An 11,719-nucleotide genomic window follows, 5' to 3' on the forward strand; every position below is an offset into this window, starting at 1 on the left:
AATGTCATCTCTGGACAAATGATAGATGTTTATATATAATGAGGTAAAAAAAATGACAAATCTTAGTCAGAGAAAGCTAATTTTTTAAGGAACTGAGCAGAGTACACAGATTGTTGGCCAAAAGACGTTCTGAACTTAGCCTGCCTGTTATTTAAAAATTAGTTTTCAAGATTAAAAAAGATAAAATAGGAGAATTTATATTACAATCTGGATCTCCAGCTTATCATGAAAATTTGGGCAGTTTAGAAATTTCCGCTTCCAGAAAGATGTAATTAACATACTTCATCTATTTCTCCCACTAGGTACAACTAAAACCCCTGGATATTATATATAAAACAAATATAAGAAAAATACGATAGGTGGAAAGAGAAGGCAGACCAACTAGGACCTTTAGTACCCAAGCAACAATACTGTGGCAAATTCCTGAGATTTCTTTTTGCCCTATATATCTCAGACTTGGAGCTAAAGGCACTGGCAACCCAGAAACATCAATAGGCACAGACAACAAAAGCCCCAACAAAAGCAGGCTTCTCCTAGCCAAAGGACAAAGAGGCAGTATAACAAAAAGAAAATGTTTAGATAGTAACAACTTCCCTCTAGCCAAACAACATGGAAAAACCTGTAGTCCCAGTCCCACCTTCACCAGCAAAAGCCAAGTGGGGAGCCCAGATTTCCAAACTGCTGAGGTGACAAGGCCTCCCAATCTCATACAGTGGTTTCATACAAGGCTAAGAAGGGAGCCAGGATTTTCATCCCTTCCAGAAAATAATGAGGCCATCCTCTCCTCATAGGAAGGTTGGCCTTCCACTTCCATGGAGTAGTAGTAAGATGCCACTCTCCTCCCCTGGAGTGGTATAGGAGGAAGCCTAGTGGGGAGTTAGGACTTGCACTATCTCCAGTGGTAACCAGTCCTTCTGCCTCTTGTTGGTAGTTTGTCGGGGTCACTAGATATTGGTATCAGTGGGAGTAGTGACAGGTAATAAGGCACTCCTATCCCAACCACCAAGGGAAGTATCAGTGGAAGCCTAGTGGGGAGCCAGAACTCCCCCACCTCCTCCCTACCCACCAGCTTCTAATAGGGAGATCCCTGCCTTAGGGTATTGGCAGAGACTGAGTGGGGAACCAGGACTTTTATTCCAATCTAGCAGGAATGAGGTGGGGTTTCTCTTCTGACAGAGCAGTGTCAGAGGAAACTAATTAAAACAGAAAACTTAAGTAAGACGTAGAATCTCATAACATAATACCCAAAATGTCTCGATTTCAACAACAACAACAACAACAACAACAACAACAACAAAACAACCTGTCATACCAAGAACCAGGAAGATCTCAAACTGAAGGGAAAACAAAACAAAACAAAACAAAAACAATCAATAGATGCCAACACTTAGAAGACAAGATGTTGGAATTATCTGACATAGACTTTAAAACAGCCATCATAAAACTCCTCAATGAGCAATTATGGTCACACCTAAAACAAATGAAAAACTAGAGACTCATAAAAAGATAAGAAGTCTCAGCAAATGAATAAAAAGATATAAAGAGGACTCTGATGGAAGTTTTTAGAACAGAAAAATGAAATAACTAAAGTGAAAAACTCAATAGATGGGCTGAAGAGCAGAATAGAATGATTAAAGAATAAGGGAGCTTGAAAATTAAATAGAAATTACTCAAATTATACAACAGATTAAAAAAAAAATAGCCAAGGAAAAAAATGCAAAGAGCCTCAGGGACCTGTAGAATGGTAACAAAAGACCTATGGTTGTCAGAGTCTCAGAATGAAAGGAGAAAGAGAGAGGGTTGAGAAGCAGCTGAATGCATCCAAATTTGCAAAAGACATAAAGCTGAACAAACACCAAGTGGGATAAATCCAAATTTATCCATATCAGGACATACAGTCAAACTTCTGAAAAGTTAAGACAAAGAAAATTTTGCAAGCAGTGAAAGAAAAATAATATCTTACCTACAGAGGAAAACAATTTAAATGAAAATGGATTTCTCATCAGAAACCATGAAAGTCAGAAAGAAATTGCACGATTTTTTTCAAATGCTGAAAAAAAAAAGAAGTTTCAATCCAGAATCTAACACCCAGTAAAAATATCCTTATAGAATGAAGGTGAAAACATGGCATCTAAGAGAAGAAAAAACTAAGATAATTTATCAGTACAGTACTAGCACAAAAATAGACACATAGGGGGGTGCCTGGGTGGCTCAATCAGCTAAGCATCTGACTCTTGATTTTGGCTCAGATCATGATCTCAGGGTCATGAGATAGAGCCCCACATCAGACTCCAGAATGGGCGTGGAGTCTGCTTAAGATTCTTTCTCTCCCTCTTCCTCTGCCTCTCCCCCCTGCTCTCTCTTGCACTTCTCGCTCTTAAAAAAAAAAAAAAGTTACTTAAGATAAAAAAAAATAGACACATAGATCAATAAAACAGAATAGAAAGCCCAGAAATAAACCAACACACTTCCAGAGAAGGAAATTATAGAGTGATGTAAGAATAAATCCTCCAAGAAGAACTAGCAACTTTAAATAGGTATGCACAAAAAAAAGACCTGTAAATATGTGAAATAAAAAAATGATAGAACTAAAAAAATAAAATAAACAGGGCGCCTGGGTGGCTCAGTTGGTTAAGCGACTGCCTTCGGCTCAGGTCATGATCCTGGAGTCCCTGGATCGAGTCCCGCATCGGGCTCCCTGCTCAGCGGGGAGTCTGCTTCTCCCTCTGACCCTACCCCCGCTCATGTGCTCTCTCTCTCTCTCATTCTCTCTCTCTCAAATAAATAAATAAAATCTTTAAAAAAAAAATAAAAAATAAAAAAAATAAAATAAACAAATCCACAATTACAGTTGGAGATTTCAACACTGGAATCCCACTGACTGATAATGCAACTAGATAGAAAATAAAGAAGGATATAGAAGAATCCCTAAAACACTATTGATCAACAGGGTCTATTCAAAATATATAGAATATCCCTCCCAACAACAGCAGATTATATACTCTTTTTAGGTATCCATGGAACATATATCAAGAGGGAACACAGCCTGTGCCATAAAACAGAAATTAAAAATTTTAAAAGAATTGATATCATACAGAGGATGTTCTCTTAGCATATTGGAATCAAACCTGAATCAATAACAGAAAGATAAGAAGAAAATCTGTAAATACTTGAAAACTAAACAACACTTTCCTAAAAAATTCATGAGTAAAAGAAGGATCTCAAGCGAGATCAAAAGATACATTAAAATGAAGGAAAATGAAAATATAAGATATCAAAATTTGTGAGAAACTGCAAAAGCAGTGCCAAGAGGGAAATTTACAGAACTAAAAACATCCATTGGAAAATAGGAAAAGCCTCAAATCAATAATCTAAGCTTCCATGTCAAGAATCTAAAGAAAAAAAAAAAAACCCAAAGTAAGAAGGAAGGAAATAATAAAGGACCAAATTTAATGGAACTGAAAACAGAAAAATAACACAGAAAAGCAATGAAACAGGTTTTATCTTTGAAAATATCAATAAAATTGACAAACTTCTTGCAAGCTTGACAAAGGAAAAAAAAAAAAGGCACAAATTACCAATATCAGGAATGAAATGGGAGATCACTAGAGACCCTGATGGCATGAACAAGACTGTTAAAGAATACCACAAAGAAATCTACAAAAATAAATTTGACAACTAAGATGAGATGGATCAGCTTCTCAAACAGCTGAGTATCACAACTCACCCAATATGAAATAGATCATTTGAATAATCCTGTAACTATTAAAGAAATTTAATTTGTAATTTTAAAACTCACACACACACAAAATCTCCAGGCCCAGATGATTTCACTGGAGTATCCTATCGAATGTTTAAAGAAGAATTAATGCCAGTTTTATAAAATCTCTCCCAGAAAATAAAAGGGAAGGAACATTTGACAATTCATTTCATGAAGCTACTATTACCCTGTTAGCCAAACCAGACAAAGTCAATACCAAAAAACAAAAACAACTAAATAAACACAAACGAACCTGAAGACCAATATTTCCCCATTAATACAGATGCAAATATCCTTACATTAGCAAATAAAACTCGGCTATATAAAAAAATATTATATACCATAACAAAATAGGGTTTATTCTGGGGGTGCAAGGATGGCTCAGCATTCTAAAATCAATCAATGTAATCCACCATATTAACAGGCTAAAGAAGAAAAATCACACAATAATATCAATGAATGTAGAAAAAAACATTTGGCAAAAACCCACATCTACTCATGATAAAAACTCTCAGAAAAGTAGGGATAGAGAAAATTTCTTCAACTTGGTAATGGGTTAACAACATAAAAACTACAGCTAATATTACACTAATGGTGAAAAACTAAAGTCATTTCCTTATGAATGAGAACAAGGCAAGGATGTCTGCTGTCCTCACTTTTATTCAAAACTGGAACCTCTAGCCGCCAGTGCAATGACATAGGAAAGGGAAATTAATGAGCAGAAAGAAAACATAAAACTGTCCCTGTTTATAAATGGCGTGGTTTTCTATGCAGAAAATTCCAAGAAAACTTCTAGAATAAATAAACTTAGTGAGATCATAGGATACAAGATAAACATGCAGAAAGAAAAATGAATTTGCAAGTGTTGTGATGAGCACTGGGTGTTATATGCAACTAATGAATCCTTGAACACTACATCAAAAACTAATGATGTACTATATGTTGGTTAATTGAACATAATAAAAAAATGAACTGCATTTCAGTATACTAGCAATGAACACATGGACACCAGAATGCAAAATACAATAATATTTACAGTATTTCTTTAAAAAAGAGAGTAATACTTAGATATGTCTAACAACACATGTACAAAAATTATATGGTGAAAATGGCACAACACTGATGAAAGAAATTAAAGATCTAAATAAATGGAGAGACATACTATGTTCATGGATTGGAAGAATCAATATAGAAAAAAAAATCAATTCTCCCCAAATTGACATATAAATTGAATGAAGTTCCTATCAAATCCCAGCAAAAATTTTTATATAGACAAGATTATTCTAAAGTTCATATAGGAAGGCAGAGGAACTAGAATAGCTAAAACTTTTTTTTTTTTTTAATAAGAAGAAAGTTGGAGGAATCAGTCTACCCAAATTTAAGACTTCTATAGCTGCAGTAATCAATCCTGTGTGTTACTGGCAGAGGAACAAACACATAAATTAAAGAGAATACCATAGAGAACTTGGGTACACACCCACCAATAATATGCTCAACTGATTTCTTTTTAAAAATGCAAAAGCAATTCAACAGAGGTAAGGTAGCATTTTCAACAAATAGTGCTGAAATAGTTGGCCATCAATAAGCAAAAAAAAAACCCAAAACAATAACAAATAAATAAAAAAGAAAATTGACTTTTTTTCCTACGAATACAAAAATTACTAAAAATGGATTTGGTGACTTAGATATAAAGCATAAAACTTTTAGAAAAGGTTTAGAAAAAACTATAAAACTTGGAGAGTAGAAAGGAAGAAATCTTTAGACTTGACACCAAATGCATTATCTATAAAATGAAAAATTAATAAATTGAACTTCATCAAAATTAAACTTGCTCTGGGGGCACCTGGGTGGCTCAGTTGTTAAGCGTCTGCCTTTGGCTCAGGTCATGATCCCAGAGTCCTGGGATCGAGCCCCGCATCAGGCTTCCTGCTCTGCGGGAAGCCTGCTTCCCCCTCTCCCACTCCCCAGCTTGTGTTCCCTCTCTCGCTGTGTATCTCTCTGTCAAATAAATAAAATCTTTAAAAACAAAAACAAACCCCAAAATTAAACTTACTCTGAAAAAGATCCTGTTAAGAGCATGAAAAGACAATCTACAGACTAAGAGAATCTACTCACAAACCATATATCTGATAAAGGATAAGTATTGAGAATATGTAATTATTTCTCAAAATTAAACTATTAAAAAAATCAAACAATCCAATTAGAAAATTGGCAAAAGACAAGAAATGACATTTCACTAAATAGGACATATGAATGATAAATAAACACATTCAACATCATTAGCCATTAGAGAAATGCAAATTAAAATCACAATGAGATATTACTACAGACTTGTCAGAATGGTTTAAAATTTTTAAAAAAATAAAGAAAAAGTAAAACAGTGACAAGATGACTTACTGACAAGGATGTGGAAAAACTGGATCACTCATGCACTGCTGCCCTGATATAAAATGGCAAAGTCACTCTGGAAACCAGTTTAGCAATTTGTTTATTTTTCTATTTTGTCTGTTCCCCTACCCACCTCTCCTCTGGTAACCATGAGTTTGTTCTTTATGACTTGTTTCTGTTTTGTTTGTTTTGTTTTTTAGATTCCACATATAGTAAGTCATATGGCATTGTCTTTCTCTGTCTGACCTATCTCACTTAGTATAATACCCTCTGGTCCTTCCATGTTGTTGCAAATGGCTTAGTAATGTTCCAATGTGTATGTACATCACATCTTCATCCATTCACCAACTGAGGGACATTTAGTTTGCTTCCATATCTTGGCTTTTGTATACAATGCTGTGATGAACAAAGCGGTGCATGGCTCTTTTTGAATTAGTGTTTTCATTCTGGGGAGGGGATAAATATCTAGAAGTGGAACTGCCAGATTGTATGGTAGTTCTATTTTTGTAATTTTTTGAGGATACTTCATACTGTTTTCCGTAGTAGATGCACTGATACATATTCCCTCCGACGTGCATGGGCGTTCTCTTTTCTCCATGTCCTTGCCAACACTTGTTACTTCTTGTCTCTTTGATTAGTCATTCTGATCAGTGTGAGATGATATCTGATCTTGGGGTTTTGTTTGTTTGTTTGTGTTTGTGTTTTTTAGAGAGGGCATGCAAGGGAGGGGAGGGATGGGCAGAGGGAGAAAGAGAATCTCAGGGCAGAGCCTGATGGGGGACTCAGTCTCATAATCATGATCTAAACTGAAATCAAGAGTCAGACATTTAACCCACTGAGCCACCCAGGCACCCCTGACTGTGGTTTTGATTTGCATTTCTCTGATGGTTAGTGATGTTGAGTATTTTTTCACTTGCCCATATGTCTTCTTTGGAAAAATACAGTTTTTAAAAAACATTGAATGTGCAACTTCCATAGAACCCAGCAACTGCCCTGCTGGGCATTTATCACAGAGAAATAAAAATCTGTGTTCACACAAAAACCTGTACACAAATGTTTATGGAAGAATGTTTATTCATAACAGTCTCAAACTGGAAATGACCCAGATGTCCTTTAATGGGAGACCGGTTAAACAAACTCTAGTATACCCATGATATGAAATACTGCTCTGCAATAAAAAGGAATGGACTAATGATACACAAAAAAAAAACCCAGGGTGAATCTTCAGAGAATAATGCTGAGTGAAAAAGCCAATCCCAAAGGTTACTTGGGATACTATAATATCCTTGAAATGACAAAATTAGAGAAATGAGAAGAGATTAATGGTTTTCAGGATTAAAGAGGGTATGAGGGTGTGAGGGAAGGGAGTATGGCTATAAATGGACAACATCAGGAATCGTGTGGTGATGGAAATATTCTGTATCTTGGCTTTATCAATGTCAATATCCTGGTTGTGATATTGTACTACAGTTTGGAAGATGTTGCCATTGTTGGAAATCGACTAAAGAGTACTATGGGATGTCTCTGTACTACTTCAAATTGCACCTGATTCTCAGTTACATCGAAGTAAAAAGCCTAATTTCTTAAATTTTAATCAGGCAATCCAGAAAAATTGGGCTCAAAGTCCATGATGAAAACAAATACCTAATCTGTGAGATTACTCATTGTTAGTATTACTAGCATTATTATTACTATTATTATTATCATTTTACTATCCTTTTAATTTTATCACCAGTCCACTTCCCTTATTTGAACCCCCTTCCTGGAAAATGCAGGTCATTATGTTTATGACTTTTAGTATAAAGAAAAAAGAAACTTTGTTGTAGCCACTGGGAAGGATCACAAAGAGCCAGTTACACTATAAGAAGAAGCATTTGCCAACATATTTTTCTTCTTAAGACAATTCTAAAGTAATAGAATATCGGCTTTAATCCAAATCTGGCTAAATACCCATCCTTTATCTAATAAAATGCATGTATTTCCTATTATGGACAAGCACTCTTTGCATAGTCGTCTTTGAAAGTGAAGGTCAACAATTCATGTGGGGAAATGTAAGTTTAGAGACTGATTTTAAAAAGTAATTAAAATTGCCTTGAAGCAGTAGAAAAGATGGTAACCAAAATTATAAATCTTTTCCCCAAGCCTCTGCTTTTTCCGGTGCTGACAAATGGCAATCATTGGATGGCAATGCCTTTGCCAGCTCGTTACTGCTATGCTGAGGCTTTATTCTGTTACATTCCACATTTCCTCCCTTGAAGAGTGTTCACACTGCTTTTTTCATCAGTTGCCTAAGTGGGTTCCATCACTTTAGCAGAACAGACTACAGAGATCTTGCCTGCAAGCCTTTGTCTAATTAACTAATCCTATGAGCTGTAACACTGTTCACTATTAACTTTTCAGATTATCCTACTACTTAAGGAGGCTGACTTGTTAATCACTGACAGACCATTTGAGATGTGTGTGTCTGTTATTGTATTTGTGAGTGCACCTGCGTATGTATGTGAATGTGTGCATGAATGATACATAGGTGAATTTTAGGGACGCCCAATGGAGAGCTACTCTTTCCCTGTTACAACTAATACTGCAGGCAGTTGATTAAACTTGCCTCACACTCATCATCATTGATCTTTGATCACACCCTAGGCATTGTTTCACTGTGCTTGAATATGTGTGTCTCATAAATTGACTGCAGATCTTCGAGAGGTATAGTCCCAGGAAAATCAAGCATTTCCAAATGCCCACATGATTTGGGACTTTGTCAATTCTGATATAGATTAATGTGACCACCTCTCTTTCTCATTTCAAATTATGATACATCACTGAATATATTTGTCCAGTAGGGAGTGGGGAGTCAGTACATGAACATCAAATAGTCTTGTTTCCTAATTAAGCTGGTATCACAGATATTTTAGAAATCCAATAAAAAGTTTCATTACGTGAGCATGTTTGTAGTTAAAAAATATATTTTTTAAAAGCTCAATCAGAAAGCTCCTGTAGAATATCTTTCTTCCTTCTGATAACATGTTAATTGGATTGCCTACTTGTTTCTTAAATATTGCAGGAGCCATGTTTCTATGTTTAAAAAGATGTAATGGATAATGCATGATCCCTTTATCCTTAACTCCTCTGCAAGTTTTGTCCATTACAAAAAGCAGAAATGCTAAGTCAACCTAAAAACAGTGTATTCACAGATTACTTTCCTGTGTATTAGAACTCCTCTATGAAAGCGGTTTATTTTAAAATCTTATTTATTTATTTATAAAAAATCTTTAAAGCACCAAATGAAATATAATATAGAACCTCACATATAAAAGAGAGAGGCTGAGATAGGGGAGGGAGTTGGAGCCCCACTCACTTGCCTGCACCCCTACCCTGAAATAGGGCTCCCACAGACAGAGTGTGAATACTAGAGTATGTACTAAAAGATTTATACAGTCTCTGCTCCTACAAACATTTAAGAATGTCTGAACATAGATATACTCCAACATATTTAGAGACAGAATATCCCTGTGACCTCTGGGTGGACCACAGAAAATCTGGTTTAAAATATACAAAAGTGGAAGGCAGTGCCCTAGTAATTTAATGCACTAATAAATAAAAGGTCAAAGGCAATTTGCTTTCTGTTCCCCTGTGCCGTTATACTGATATGTCTGGGGATAAAAAGCCAGCTCTGGTTAATGTCCAGAGCAAGAAAGGATAAGCAAATTCACGATTGTATTTTGCTCTCTAGCTTCAGAGCTACATGTTGCTGCCTTTGAGGATCTGTTAGGGTCCCTGGAACCATGTGCACAGGAAATGGTGAGAGCAGTACCAAGATCTGCTCTCTATGAACTTTATAAATTGTGAAATGCAAAGATAGTCTGTGTGTTAGCAGTCCGCATGAACAAAAACCTCGAAGGGGCAAAAATGCACCCTTACAAGTCTAGAGATCTGCCATCATAGCACAAGCTTACATGTTGTGTATATTCTTATTTGAATAGCAATGAAAAATCCAAAGTCTATGTCAGATTGGTATTTAATCCAATTCTGTGCCTCCACCCCCTCTCCGGTCCAAACTGTTTAACATTCAAGAAAGTCAGCATGGTTACACCTCCTGCTAAAATTTCAATGTGAAATGTGGAAGTTTAGTGAAGTCTTTGCCTCCTCAGCTCCACCTTCCCCACACACAGACCCCTCTGCTCTCTTCCCATTCTCCTGTGTGACTCCTGAGATCAGAAGTCGAACAGATGGCTGTACCTTAGGCACTGGCTAAGTTACCATAACCGGAAAGACAGTCCCTCCCCTCCACACCTCCCTACCATGCAGAGCCCAGGAAGGCAGCAGAGCAGACACATGAGTCTGGAGCCTCAAAACCTGATGAAGAAAAGAAGTGAACACTTTCTTCTCATCCTGCTGAGTGTGTTCTCTTCATACATGAGACTGAAAGCAGCACTAGATCATCAAAGGGTGCAAAAGATGTTGGACCCCAGGTTTCTAGGCAAAACACCAAAGCCAAAGTCATTGTCAAATCAAGCTCTTATTTAATGAATGACTAGAAAGTGTTAGGCCTTGAGTTAGGCTTTTTATGTAAGTTATCACTAATTATACAATCCTGCAACATAGTTTTCGTTGTTGTTGTTGTTTTGTTTTATGTATGTTTCACAGAAGGGGAAATGGATACTCTAAGAGGTTAAGTGATTTGCTAACTCCATATACCTAATAGGTGTTCATGCTGAGATGGGGACTGAGAGCTATCTGACTCTGAGGCTTACCTTCATTACAAAAATAGTAACTCAGAGGAAAGGGCAGTCTTAAAATGTTCTGCCATGTGTCTTTTGAACATTGCACTTGTAGTTGTCTGAGAACCCAATGGAACTGAGTCATGAAAGTCACTAACCGCATCACAATCCTGATGTATCCAATAAGAAAAACATCTGGGCTGCTGGGGTGACTCAGTCAGTTAAGCATCCGACCCTTGATTTCAGCTCAGGTTATGATCTCAGGCTCCAGTCATGATCTCAGCATCGTGAGATCAAGCTCGGTGCTTGATGGTAGGGCGTCTGCTTGAGTTTCTCTCTCCCTCTTCTTCTGCCCCTCCCCTTGCTCACGCTCTTTCTCAAATAAATAAATACATCTTTAAAAAATAATTAAAACATCTGGTCAGTTGACCAGTATATGTAAACACCTCTTATATATCATGAACAATGGAAACAAAGGAGAAAGACATCATGAGAAATCTCATGAAAGATGAGAGGGAGAGACCTCAGTTTCCACATCTGGACAATGAAAATAAGATGCCTACTCAGAAGTGTTAATGTGAGAATGTCAAATCAGCACATGTGAATATCCTGATGATGGATGTTGAAATTGTGACAGACTTCACCACCATCACCATCATTCTCATCACTACCATCAATCATCAATATCTTCTAGCCATTAAAAATTATAGTAGTTGCGGGGGAGGCACCTGTGTGGCTCAGTTGGTTGAATGTCCAACTCTTGGTTTCAGCTCAGGTCCTGAACTCAAGGATCTGGGATTAAGCCCCACATTGGGCTCTGTGCTCAGCATGTAGTCTGCTTGTGATTCTCTTC

This window comes from Mirounga angustirostris, unplaced genomic scaffold (assembly GCF_029215605.1).
Source record: "Mirounga angustirostris isolate CCGP_5_RB_7025 unplaced genomic scaffold, mMirAng1.0.hap1 SCAF_7, whole genome shotgun sequence".
Classification (NCBI taxonomy): Eukaryota; Metazoa; Chordata; class Mammalia; order Carnivora; family Phocidae; genus Mirounga; species Mirounga angustirostris.